General features: G+C 42.8%; 1 pseudogene across 1 annotated transcript in view; it reads right to left on the bottom strand.

Moving 5' to 3' along the window:
* LOC117710285 (NACHT, LRR and PYD domains-containing protein 1a-like) overlaps positions 1–13,836 on the bottom strand; it is a 36,899-nt pseudogene that overhangs the window by 4,868 nt on the left and 18,195 nt on the right. Inside the window, exons 5-11 of the transcript XR_013111228.1 lie at positions 13,188–13,277; positions 11,094–11,186; positions 9,797–9,896; positions 8,029–8,252; positions 2,966–3,228; positions 2,347–2,472; positions 1,241–1,382 (exon numbers count right to left, since the gene is read on the bottom strand). The product of XR_013111228.1 is annotated as an NACHT, LRR and PYD domains-containing protein 1a-like (transcript). The remainder of the gene's footprint in view (positions 1–1,240; positions 1,383–2,346; positions 2,473–2,965; positions 3,229–8,028; positions 8,253–9,796; positions 9,897–11,093; positions 11,187–13,187; positions 13,278–13,836) is intronic.

Below are 13,836 nucleotides of genomic sequence, written 5' to 3'. Positions count from 1 at the left end.
CTCACTAGTTGGACCTGTCCATCAATCAGTTACCCATGGGGAAGCAGCTTGTAGGGACAGTACACTTACTATTAAACTATTTGCTAGTAATAAATTATTCGATTCGGAGAGGTAAATATTCTATCTGTATACCTGTAGGTGTGATCACTATGTTCTTCAGGATAGTACAAAACTCTTGGTCACACAGATGGTCCAAGTTAAACTCTGTGAGACAAAGAAAACCCCTTTGAATGTGTCAAAGAGATTTATAGAAAAGAATCAGAGCTGGCAGGAGAAGGAGGGAGAGTAGAGAGGACTTTTCTTTCCTTTGCTTATTAACTTTTTTAAGGTGGAGTTACTACAGTGAATGATATGCAAGTATAGAATTGTTAAAAGTAATATATTAATACACATTATATATAGACTTAAGATTGAGTATCTCATGTTGTAAAATCCTGTCGCTGTAAACTTGAGCTGTTATGTAAACTGGAGCCAGATCTTTGTGCACCTCAATCTGTCACTTCCAGGGCAGTGGGAGCAGAAAGAGAACACAGGATTGAGAAAAGGTTGCTTAGGGCATGTGGTACTTTGCATATAATATGTTCCCTGAAAAATGATCATGTGTTGAAAGACTGGGCCTGCAGCAGTATTCAAAGGTGTATGTTCTGAGGGCTATGAGTCTATGAATGAAGCCATACACCAATGCTCTCATCATGGAGTGATGGACTGAGAATGGAAAGAGAATCTCATAGGAGTGTACAGTTGGAGAAGGACAGTCACTGGGCATGTCTGGGAGAGAACATGGTGAATGGACTTTCTTTCTTCTCTTCTTACCTCCACTTACTCCTCTTCTTCCCAATCCCCCCTCTCTCTTTGTCTCTCCCCCACTCTTTTTGCTTTTGAGCTACCACACAAAAAGCCTTTTCTCTCAAATGGAAGCTCCCACTTCCATGATATCCTGTTTTACATCAGGCTCAAAGAGATGGAGGCAACTGACCATTGATGGAAACTTGGTTCTAAGACCTCGAATCAAAGGAAACCTTTCTTCTTTTAAAGTCTTTTTTCTTACATATTTGTCACAATTGTGAAGAGCTGATTAACACAGTGTCATAGTTTAAACTGTGGTCCTATCACCTTTTATTGATCCAGAAAAGCACATGATCGATCTATTTTGAGGTGCCAAGTAAAAATGACAACACACCTCTCCTTAATCATTGCCCTTCTTCAACTTGGAGGGATTCTAGTCTTAAACTAATTTTACCTGGTTTCAGCAAGGCCTCCCATATGAGTTTCATATGCCTCTTGTCTCTGAGTTGCAGTTTAATCCCTGAACCCATGTGACCAACGTAGATCTCAGAAAAGAGCTGGAATTCCCCAGGGCTTCGGTAGCACAGCTCCAGTTCCTGGAGAAAGAGAGAGAGACAGAGAGACAGAGAGAGAGAGAGAGAGAGAGAGAGAGAGAGAGAGAGAGAGAGAGAGAGAGAGAGAGAAAGAGGAGAGAGGGGAAGAAAGGAGAGAGGGGAAGAAAGGAGAGAGGAGAGAAAAGAGAGGAGAGACAGGCTGTGTGAGGAGCATCTATTCATATAAATGAAGGCTATCCACAACCTCATAATGTCTTGATCTTGCACACCACATTAGACAGTGACTATCTTTTGCACTTCAGTGATGCACAGCCTTTGAACATGCATATTTCCTCAAAAGGCTGAGGACCCAGCATGCTGTTTCTTTTCTCATGATTCTTCTGACAAAATCTGACAGGAAACACCTTAAGAAAAGTTTATGTTGTTGTTTAGTTTCATGGTGGGGAATGCATCGAAGCTGGGGGTCCATTCTTTGTGGAAAAACTTGTGTCATGGTCTGTTATATCCAGAGGCTCAGGAATGAGCAGTCTGATGTGGGAGCAGGGCAAGGCTGTAAGCCTCCAGGGATGCCACATCTGGCTTGCTTCTGATAGACAGGCCTCACAGACTTCATTCCACAAATTCCCAAAATACTATCACTGTCTGGAGACCAAGCTTTACTGTTTAAACATTCACAGCTGTAGGAGACATTTCAGATTCAAACCATAACAGCCATGGATGAGTGAAGCTCATCCTGAAAACCCTGCTCACAAATTCTCAGCCTGGGCTTCTTCTCTCCATGTTTAGCCAGAACTTTCTCTGTGCCAGACTGAATCTAATTCCTCCAGTTCCCAGGCCTGCTCTGCATTCTTGTTGTGTTCCTTAAATTAATTTTCACCTAACTTTGATGTATTCTTGCTCATCCCAAATCTTAATTGCTTTCTCCTCAGTCTCAGTTTTCTACAAAGCCCTGTAACCAGCCTCACAGGTTTCCCAAGCCTTGTCTCAGAAACACCTGGATGCTCACCTTTGGGATAATTTCCACCTTTTTGGAGCCAGACACGATATAGCGGGAACCAACATAAAGAGTGTCCACTGGAGGTGGCTTGTTTATGCGCACAAACTGAAACTTCATTTCTTCATCATCAATTGCCTGGGAACATTACAGATAGTGATTTATCTAGATTTCTGGGACAAAACATCTGATCTCAATGAAGTGAGGTGGTTGATCAGTACATTTTGTGGGATAGGGTGATGACACCTCATGAGCTCCCATCTACCTTGTGTTCTGACACACTGATATTTGGATTGTTGGCCCTGTTCATGATCACTGTGGGAACAGAGTAACTGCCACAGAAGAAAGGAGCTGCTGTAGTTTGAGCATAGAGCATTTTCATCTTTCTGGTGGGTGGAAAGATGCTATAGAGTCTATTTGGGGATTAGTAATTTGGCATCAAAGACAGTTGAGTGAGACTCTGGTGTGGGGCAGGGCGCAAGAAGAAGGCAGAATTGTATAGGCACACCAGGTTCCCCATACAGAAACACATCTCAACTCTCAGTTCAGAATCTCCCCAAGGGTCTCACTAGCTATAACTCAAATTTTCTGTTTGCCCTCCATGCCCCACATTTGTAGTCCTCAGTGTCACCTTCTGAATAGTGCAGTCATTGGGGACCAGGTAAAGGTGAAAGGTGACGTCCTTGAGATAGAGGTGATAGTAGATCAATGTGATGGAAGTGATGGGGATGAATTGTCCAACAGCAGGAATCAATCTCAGTAGAACTCCCACTGGGGAGAAGCTTGGCTTTTCCAGTATTGCATAATGCTGTTCCACTCTTGCTGGGATTTCTAGGACCATTCCATGTTCTTGAAAGTGGGCAACATGGAACAAGGAGGTGTCCACCTTTCCATCTGTTGAAGAAGAGATTTAAGGGATGTAGACATAGTATTTTCATCTATCCATGCTGGTCTGGGAAACTAGTACCCCATGATTGAGAATGATTGTGAATTTGTGGTTTGAATGATAATGGGCTGCTCTATTTGTTGGAACAGCTTGGGAAGGATTAGGAGGTATTCCCTTGTTGAAGGAGCTGTGTGACTGGTGGGCTTTGAGGTTTGCAAAGCTCATATACTATCAGTTTTCTTTCTCTCCCATCAGAATGTGAGCGCTCAGCTACTGTGTAAGCTCCAATGCCATGCCTGCAGTCTTTCTGCCATGCTTCTTCCCATGAAAGTCTTTGAGTCATACCCTGAAACTGTAAGCTCCAATAAAGTTTTTTTCTGTATTCTGTCTTGATTATGATTTCTATTTAGTTTGTATTTATTTTTTTTTTGATGTTTATGAGAAAACCTGACTAAAATTTTAGATTTACTAATTAACTTCCAGTGACAACACTGCAGAATTGTCATCTGTTTTCTCACTACTAATTCATGATGCCAAGGACAGTAAATATGATTTGCATCCACGAGTGACTCATGCAGACTGCCTCTTATTGGGAGACAGCTTTGACTTTGTCTCTGGATAGCTGCTGCATGAATATTCACAGTGGAGTGGGGCTTTATGATGGTCTACTCTACCAATGCTATAATGGATATAGTCTCAGAGGATACTGCCAGATGTAGGAGGAGCTAAGGTGGGAGGAGTAAGGAAAGAAAGAGGAGGAGTAAGGATAGGAAGAGGAGGCAGAAGAGGAGGAGCTAGGAGAGGGAGAGAGACAAGAGAGAGGGAACCATGGAGGCAGATGTTCACGTGTCTCCTGCAGTCAAAGGTAGTTGGTATATCTAGGTTGGGTATTGGGTTACACCTCTGATTGAGTGGGCATTTTGTTATTGGTTATCACCAAATATATAAGCCTTTGGATGATCTAAGCATTAGAGTCTCATTTGTACTGAGCCTTCGTGGTTGGTGGGATGTTCTGGGCAATGCCCAGCCTTGCAGAGACAGCGTGGAAGATTGGCAGAGCCATCTCCCATGCTAGTGTCTCATAGGTGGCAGGGCTGGTGTTTCTGGCTGGCCATTTCTAGCTGCAGTGTACACGTGGCCTCAACATGGCTGTTGAGCTATGCAGAGCCACTGCAGCTTAGATAGCTTAACCAGCGGGTGTTTTTAAATAATTACTTCAACAGCCAGAAACTTGACAACCCTCAGGTTATATGTGAACTTAATGAAATCTAGTATTACCACGTATCTAGGCCTGGGGGCATAATAGAAGGAGATTATCATGATTTGGGTAACTGATTTGGGAAGATCTATCCCAGGTGGGTAATATCATTCCATGGACCAGAATCCAGGCCTGTGTTAAATGGATAAGGTCACATGAGCACAAACGTTGACTCTTCTCTGTTCCTGATCTGGTGATGCAAGTTTATCAGGTGCCATACTTCCATGTTCTCAGACTTCCATGTCAGGATGAGCTGACTTTGCTTTTGAACTGTGATGCAAAATAAATCTATTTTATTTTGAGTTTCTTTGGTCAGGTATATATCTTTTTGAGTCACAAGTAAAGTAACCTGGACAGAGAGTTGATATTAGGAGTTGGATTGTTGCTATAAAAAAGCCAGATCAAGTGATTCTTAGACCTTTGGAACTGTTTTGTGTATAGAATATTGAAGAATTTGATACTTAGGCCTGTAAATACTCTACTCTCCTGAGAGCAGAGCTCATGGTGACATTCCAGTGAATGCAGGAAAGACAAGGATGCTGAGGGTCAGTAAAGGCCTGCTCCTGAGGTTCCAGAGAATAGAAAGATTTTTATTTGCTCAATATGTAGATTTATTGTATTAGTGTCCTGAATATGAGTGAAGATGAATTTAAATATAGGGGACTAATTTGTCAGGAGATGTTTCTTGAAAAAAAACTTTCTGAATGATTCTTCAAAATCAGCTGTAGTTGTTAAAGAGATCATCATCACAGAAGGGAAAACTGTACTGTACTGTGGCAATAGAAAAGATGTTTTGATAAAATCTCACCCTATAGGCTTCATCTTGTGAAGAGCCAAATTCATTTAAAGGCAGAAAGCCTTAACTGATGCCTTTCTCTGTTCCAAAAACACTCTAGTAAGAGCTTTCCTATGGTCAGCATGTCATACAGCTATCGGTGTGGCCACATCTCAAAGCTGTCACTAGAACTTGACAGTATCATCTCTGTAGGTTTTTTATGTTTGAAAGATGCTCTATTGAGGGGGTCCATTGAGTCATGATGTACAGCTTCAAATCCACCTGAATCCAGTCAATGTGTCTTGAGTCAAAGATTCTGTGAGGAGGTCCTGGGAGGTCATTCAATGAACCTTTGAAAGTGAAACCAAAGAGGGACTATAAATACTAGGATGTTGGAGAATCCAGAACCATATTTTTTTCTGCTAAATAAAGTTATAGGCAAGGAGTAGATACATGGCTTAACAGAGAGGCTATGTGTGCTTCATTTGTAGAACTATAGAGTTGGAGCTCTCTAAGACTTTTGGAGTTCAGTGAATGATACCATGAATTCCATGTCTGGACACAGAGTTACAGAAATTGTGATTATGGAGTTTGTCTTGCTGTAATCTGAGCACCCCTTACTATGCTCTGATTCTTCCATGTTAGAATGTCAGTCATTATCCTGTGCCATTGTACATTGGAAGTATGTAACTTGGTTTTTTTTTTTTTTATTTCATAGGAGCTCATGGTTAAGACATAGCCTTGTATCTCTTTTCAGAGGTAGACTTTTGAACTGTTAGAGTTATTAAGGTCTAATGTGATCTTTGAAACTAGATTGTATTTTTCATGATGAGATGAAACTGAAACTTTAGAGACAGAGATTAGATAGTTATGATTCAGTGATGTGCTTGAGTATGACATTGACAATGGTTAGAACTGTGAAGATGAATGTCACTTGTCAACTTAATGTGGTTCCTGCTAATGGGCCCACTCTTATTACCCTCAGGTTAGATTTCTGAACTGCTTCAGGTGGTGATGGGCAAGAGGGCAGAGGGCATCTCTTTTGCTACTGACCCATGTTACCTGATTGCAGATGGGTGATGGGGCCAGCTCACTGGGATGGTTCATTCATTTCCCCTTGACCATGGTCAGCAGTAGTATGCTGCCCAGGCAAGCTGCAGGTATGGCTCTCCCAAGTGCTGTGGCTAGTCATAGGCTGAGCTAGCTCACCCACTGTGATGACCCTAGGGCTAGTTCTCCCAACTGCTTCAGGTTGTTAGGGGCGCATATGTGTGCATGCATGCGTGTGCATGTGTGTGTGTGTCTGTGTGTTGTGTCACCCCACCTCTCCCCCACCTCCTACTCATCATCTTCATACTATGAACAAACAAATTTTTCCTTTGTTGTGAGTTGGATTCTACTGGTGTCTTGGCAATCTTATTGCTGTGCTCCTTGAAGCAGGAGAGGAAGTAAACCTCAACAGCTACTTGTACTACTCCTGGTTTTCTTGTTATTATTGCTTTTTTGGTAGAGTCTGGCTGTGTGGTCTAGAATGCTCTTGAATTTTAATTTATTTTGCCTCAGCTTCCAGAGTGCTAGAATTACAGACTATAGTATTGGCTTTCTTTATGAGATTATTCATTGGGAATCTTGTATTTATCAGACCATTTCTGAAGGAATATATAGAGATCACTGTATTTGGAACACTTTATGAGTCTTCCCTCTTCTAAGAACACTCTATTTTTGTGGCTCTAGTTCTCAAAGGGCATGTGGTGACATCACTTTCTCCCTGCCTGTAGGAGTGTAATGGCTTACAGTGTTGGTTGACCCTAAGTAACAAATGGTTCTTATAGTTTTGAAGATTTACTTTCCAAAAACCTCTTCAAACCAGTGGTAAGCCCCTCCTTCCTGCCCCAGACTATGGCTGTTGCAGCAAAGTGTCTCACAGGAGCTGTGCAAAATGGCAGCTCCTGTTAAAATTGTGGCACCATGATATATCAGAGTAGATGCTGCCCTGAGGAGCTGTCCACTGTAGCTACACCTTCTCTCCTGCCTTAGCTTAGAGCCTTGGTGAAACTCCACTGCAGGACCTGGCCAACAGGAGCTGTCTACTATGGCAACACCTCCTCTCCAGCCTCCCCAGAAGCCCAACAGACATGGAGCTTCTGCAAAAGTGGGATTTTCTTTCTTATGTGACTCTCTGATTGGAAGACTCTAAGAAGTCAAGAAGCAATGAAGAGAAGAGAAGAATTGAAGAGAAGGAGCAGGGCTGAGGCTCCTGAGCTCCTCAGCTCAGCTGGGGAGACCCTCCCCTGGGAGCTGCAATGCCTTTGCTGACAATGCTCCCTCTCAGAGCTGTGTGGTTTCTGAGCTCCCATGTCTCAGGATGCCCTTCCTTTGGGATACCTTCTCCCCTCAGAATTGTATGGTTCCTGGGCTTCTAAGCCCCAGGACACTCTTCCATCTGAGCAGAAAAAAATACAATTTGAGGGACATACTTTTAAAGAGTACTTGATAAGCACCAGTTAATTTTGCTACTGAGGACATCACTGTCTAATTAGGGATACCCCTGGTAAAACAGAAATAAAGTTATAAGGCTTGGAGACATGTGCTTCAAAGAAGATATATCAGACAAGAAGGGATGACAAAACATATCATTGTCCACCTCTGTAAACTGCTGTGCCCCATTAAGGAAACCTTGAAACACTTCTTTATCACCCACCATTCTTTAGTTCCTCCATGGCCGGTCAAGTCACCCATTATTACAACCTTCCTCCTTAAGCTTCCCTTGATTACCTTGGAGAGCCACAAAATGAGGGAGGTACACAGCAGTCACAGCTCCTTGCTCAGCCTTGATGTCAAACAGAGGTCCAACCACCATGAGACTGTGTTGCAAGGGAGTCTTGTCCAGGTATTGGCTCCAGGAACAGAATTTAATCTCGATTGTCACTGCCCTTGTCACCACAAAGTGGAGTCCTGTGCTGGGACAGTGGTAGGAGCCAGCCACGGGCAACTGAACTCTGGATGAGGGAGAGGCAGGCAGCAGTTAACACCAGCAGTACTCATCTGTTGTGTGCAGACCCAGTGCAGACCTCAGGACACAGCAGACTTCAGGCAGCTGTCTCTGAGTTTTGTTTTTCTGCTGTCTATACAAATCCCTGATTAGTCATTTAACCTCATATTCTGTTTCCTCATCTGTACATAGGGTTAATGACAACATCATCTTAGAGACCTGTGAATACTGAGTGACCTAATGCAAATCTCTGTGTAACACATGTAGGAAGCAGTCAGCTCCTCTTGTGATGGTGATGAGAGTGATGAAATAGGTATGAGTGTGTGTGTGTGTGTGTGTGTGTGTGAAGTTTGTGGGATAAACCTAAAACCTGGTACACACTAGACAAGGGCTCAAATAATCAGATACATCTTCAGTTTTTAGTGTTTATATTCTTAAAGTGTACATTTCCTAATAATGAGAGCCTATCTGATGACAATAGTGGTGAATTGTTGGTCCTGAAAAAATACTTTCTTAATGCTGTTTGGCAATGTACTCTTTCTTGTGATTATTGTATTCCTGCTATAAACAGCACCCCCTTCCTCATGATATTTGTTTTTCCTGTCTCTTACCTTTGCATTACATCTCTGTATTCTCTGCATTCTTATTTTACTAACAGCCCTGTGTGCCAAGAACCCCTGAAGCTCTCTGTTGGGTAGAAGAGTGTCAGTTTCTGTGGGAGGAAATGAAGAGTGACAATTTCTTTAGCTGAGACAGTGACTGTGACCGTGTTGGAGGAGGGTAACAGGTCATGGAAGATACCATCATTGTGTATTTAGTCAGTCATTATTCCCGAGACTATAATTTCTGTAGGATAGGGGTGGCATACACACGATCATGTTCTCAGCTTCAGGGGATCCTTGGCACACAGGGTTGTTAGTAAAGTAAGAATGTAGAGACTACAGGGATGAAGTGGAAAGATAAGAGACAGGAAAAACAAACATCATATGGAGTGGAAGGCTGTTTATAGCAGGAGTAAAGTAATTACCAGAAAGACTACATTTCACATAATGAGCAAAGCTGAGCACAGACTGTTTAGGTGAAATGAAGTACTCAGGTCAGCACAGTTTAGCTGTTGGTGATGTGCTGGTTGTGGAAGACTATCTTAAGCATAGGTCCTATCTTAAGCATACGGATGCCTAGTAAAATTATTGTGGGTGAAATCCTATGATGTCTTGGCCATATATTACTGTGATATCTGTACGGTCACAAGACTGTGACAGTGTTGACAAAGAAAGAATGAGTGTAGTTGAAACAAATTAGAAATGGTTGATGGATCTGAGGAACCGGACAGGGAAGTACTTGTTTCTTACTTTATAAATTTCTGAAAAAATTTTGAAGAAGACCCCTATTTTTACAACAGGCCCAAATTCTATTGTAGTTCTGGCCCAGCCTTCTGCATTGGCAAAGGAAGAAGTTACCATAGAGAGTGTGTTGGGGGTCTATCTCTGGGCATCCATAATGGAAATTAGACTGTGAAAAGCAAGCCTCTGCCATGCAAAGTTCACTCACCGGTACATGTTTCTCTCTCTGTCAACCACTTCAGTAGCCACATGTCCTGTAGGGCCCCAGAAGTCATTCTCAGTCCCCAGAGGTTCTATGAGTTTATCTCCTGGAGAAACAGGACAGCATGGATGAAAGGTCTTTAATGGTACAAGTTATGAGTATCACTCTTGTAGAAGAGGGTAGGCAGTGGTCACTCTGTAATGTACCATGGCTGAACCCTTTTCTAGATTGACTAGCTTAGGCCTCAGTCTCTATCACTGGTCCTTGGGCTGACTGCATGTATATATGTGTATACACATGTGTGTGTGTGTGTGTGTGTGTGTGTGTGTGTGTGTGTGTGTGTGATTTTGTTTTCTTTACATTGGGCTTTTTGAGCAGCCATCCAACATACGTGCTTTTAAGCCAGCCTTTGTGTTTTCTTTTTTCCTAGCATGTCTCAAGTGTGTATGCTGAGAATAGAACAGAACTCAAAAAATGGATGAGTAGAGGGACATGGAGGTAAGTCCTAGGCTATAACAGAGTAGAATGAGAGAGGGAACCCTGGAACAGAGCCCGATACAAGCTACAGACTTGAGAGAGGGGCAACAGTAGCCTCCAAGGCTGAGAGAGGAGGAAATAATCCTCCCTCTGGGTTCCATGTGGAAGGGCTTGCAAGGCTCTTGTTTATGGTGAGCTTGTACTGTCCCATGCCAGAGACAGGGGGATAGAAATGATGACCACTTCCAGGACATTTATTACAGATAATGCTTTTTATATGTGACACAGAATTTGCATCTATCAAACCTCACCAATATCGCTTCTTCAACAAGATCTTCCCAATGACAACAGTAGTTGACATGCTAATTTGGATGAGGGAAATTTCTTAATGCTTCATGCCAAAATAATGAGCTATAGGCACTTAACAGCTGGTAGGAGAGAGGTAACATCAGTCTTTCCCAGGTAAGTGTTACCACATACGTTTTACAATCCTAAGTTGCCACCCTCAAACATGTATATATGACTAACAGTAAATGGATTCATCACACACACACACACACACACACACACACACACACACTCACACATAAGTGTATATACACATATATTTAACAATAATAATATTAAAGAAGAGGTCAGGAATTTGAGAGTTTGTAGACTGAACACAGAAGGAGTTGGAGTGAATACATGGAGGGGCAGGAATAATGTAAATATAGTACTTGTGTATGAAATAAAAAATTCAAACAAGAAAGAGAAATGATATCTGTCCCATACAGATATTCTTGCATCCAATACTTACAGACTCTGGGTTGATTCCTTTACATACCTGACTGTTGTCTCTGCTGCTTCAATAAGGCTGGGCTGTAACCCACTTTTTTTTTTATCCATGTTTGTAGTAGGGACCATTCCATGTGGCTTCCTACACATAGACATATTGTTTCCCTCAGAAGTGATGAGAAGCATAGAGATTCAATGCTGTGTGCACAGTATCCCCACACAAAATCCAACCCATCTGGATTTTTACTCTGTCCCATGCTTCTTTGAGCCACAACAGTATGAAGACCCCCATCCTCTTGTGCATCCACGGTGCCAGAACCAGGATAATCTCAACTGCTCCTTTGCTTTATACAAATGCATTCTCCAGTGTTCACACATTAGAATGTTAATTCCCAGTGCAATGCCACAGTGCTCATAGGATGAAGAGTGAGACACAATGAGATCATGAGGGCTCTGCCTTCATTAAGGGGTCAATATCACCACCGCAGAGGTAGATTCCTGTGCCCTGACTGGATTCACAGAAAAGCCAGCTTTTCTTCTTGCTTTCATCTTTCACTGTTGCAGAATCAGATGGATGAGCAAGAAAGCTTCTCTTGTTGCAGAGTCCATGCCCTTGCCCTTCCTTACATTCAGAACTGCAAGAACGAATCTCTGTTCTTTATATGCAGTGCCCAATGTCAGATGCTGTGTTATAGATACCGAAAACAAACTACTAATCACTCACTACTAAGCCTCTGTGCTAGTCCTGTGATGGAATGAGAAGTATCCTGAGCCACTGCCTGCATCCTCTGACAGGTATCTGCTTCTGATGTGGTCCCTTCCAGCACATTTTCTGCACAGTTATTGACCATAAAACATGGGAGGAGATGCCACTTCATGACTGAAGCCATGGAATGTCTCTCATTGCCTCTGGGCAGAAGTAGGCATTTCTTGGCATGAGGCATTACTCTGGTGCCTGTCCACTTCAGGGACTCATATACCACCCTTTCCTGCTCATTGACCTTTAGCCCAGTGACTCTCAAATTACCATGTTGAAATAGCCTGCTAAATCAGAAATCTCATTGAATAAAGTTGCTCTACCTGAAATTCTGAGTCATCAGTGATGCAGTGGGACCTGAGGACCTGCATTTCTATGCATCTCTCAGGTGATGGTGAAGCAGAGTTGAAGGTCTCCACATGTGTTTTCTTCTTCCTCCAAGGAACTTCTCTCTGCTTCCTTATACTCTATACCTAGTGTTTTCTTCTTCTTGGCTTTTCTCAGATTTTCCATGTTTGAGAGGTCACCACTGCTCACCTGTGCTTTGGATAATGTCAGACAGACCACCATTGCACTCACAGACTCCCCTGGTATAATTACGTGAACAGTGGGTTCCCTCTTTTCTGGACTGAGGTAATAAATATTGGTCCATTCTGCATTTTTCATGAATGTGCCCTCAGATGCCCAAATAGTGTTTGATGCATAGTATTTCTGCAGGAATGTTTGTTCAAAGAATGGATGACCCTCCTACGTCTAGAGGGCTCTCCATTTCACATGTGGCACTGATGCTATGAACTTGGGAACAGAATGAATTCATGGACATGAACTGAAATATGCCAAATCTCAGGCTTAGCACAGTTCCTGTGTGTGTGTGTGTGTGTGTGTTTGTGTGTGTGTTAGAGCATGCACATTACCTTTTGTGTATGTGTCTGTCTAAGCATTAGAGTTGAAACAGTGATATATGAAGTGTGTTTTGTTCTCTAAGCATTTCTCTATGTCCTTCTTCACTGTGGTTTTTGCTTCCATTGTTCCAGTGGTCTGGCTTTACTGGTGGCTACTGTCATCACAATTGCTGTTCCCAGAAGATGCTCCGCTAATTCACCCTTTCATATTTTTTTTCTGGTTGAAAAGCTTAAATAGGCATGTTACATGATTCTAATTTTACCTTAAAAAACCCCAAAACCCCCAAAATCAAAAAACCAAAACCCCAAAACCACAACCTCTTACAGAACACTTCCTTATTTCAATCATTGTGATTTCCTGGTTTGTTTCAGGGTCTCTGAGTCTTTCCTACCTCCGGATCCTTTCCCTATCTCTCAGCTTCGAGTCAACCACATAGGGCCAGGGTTGACCAGAGGGAATTCTTTGTTTCCCTTCTCCCCTTACCATGTGCTGGAGATGAGCAGCTTCGGATACTTTGCCTCCAGGGTCCTGAGCTCTGTAATCACCTGGTCACTGAGAGAGGCCTGGTCCAGCCTATAAGCACAAGAGGGAGCTGTTTCTTCTGGGATCCTCCACAGAATCTTGAAAAGTCAGAGTCCAGGATCCTGAACTCTGTTGTCTGTGGATGGAGCCAGTGAGGAGGCTCATTCAGCTTCATACTTGATCAAAAATCAGAACAAAGGGAGGGAGAGAGGGAGAGAGGGAGAGAGGGAGAGAGGGAGAGGGAGAGGGAGAGGGAGAGGGAGAGGGAGAGGGAGAGGGAGAGGGAGAGGGAGAGGGAGAGGGAGAGAGAGAGAGAGAGAGAGAGAGAGAGAGAGAGAGAGAACACAGCAGGCTTAGTAGAAAGAGATATGTCCATAAGGCAGTCTCAGTGGGACTTGGTCAGTGTTCAGGGAGATTTGAATATGAGAAGAAGACCTTTGGAACATATCAGAGCTGAAAGGAGGGACTAGTCCTTTATAACTTTACACAGGCTAGTTGTTGGAAATAGATAGTCCCAGGGAGGGGAACATGGCCATAGATAAGGGGGATTTTGTTGGCAAAGGGCACATCTGTAGCCATCAGTATTCCTAAAGGCTGATAGTCATGTTTA

This window comes from Arvicanthis niloticus, chromosome 6 (genome assembly GCF_011762505.2).
Source record: "Arvicanthis niloticus isolate mArvNil1 chromosome 6, mArvNil1.pat.X, whole genome shotgun sequence".
Classification (NCBI taxonomy): Eukaryota; Metazoa; Chordata; class Mammalia; order Rodentia; family Muridae; genus Arvicanthis; species Arvicanthis niloticus.
The sequence above is the reverse complement of the archived record's forward strand: the minus strand, read 5'-3'. Positions and strand labels throughout refer to the sequence as shown.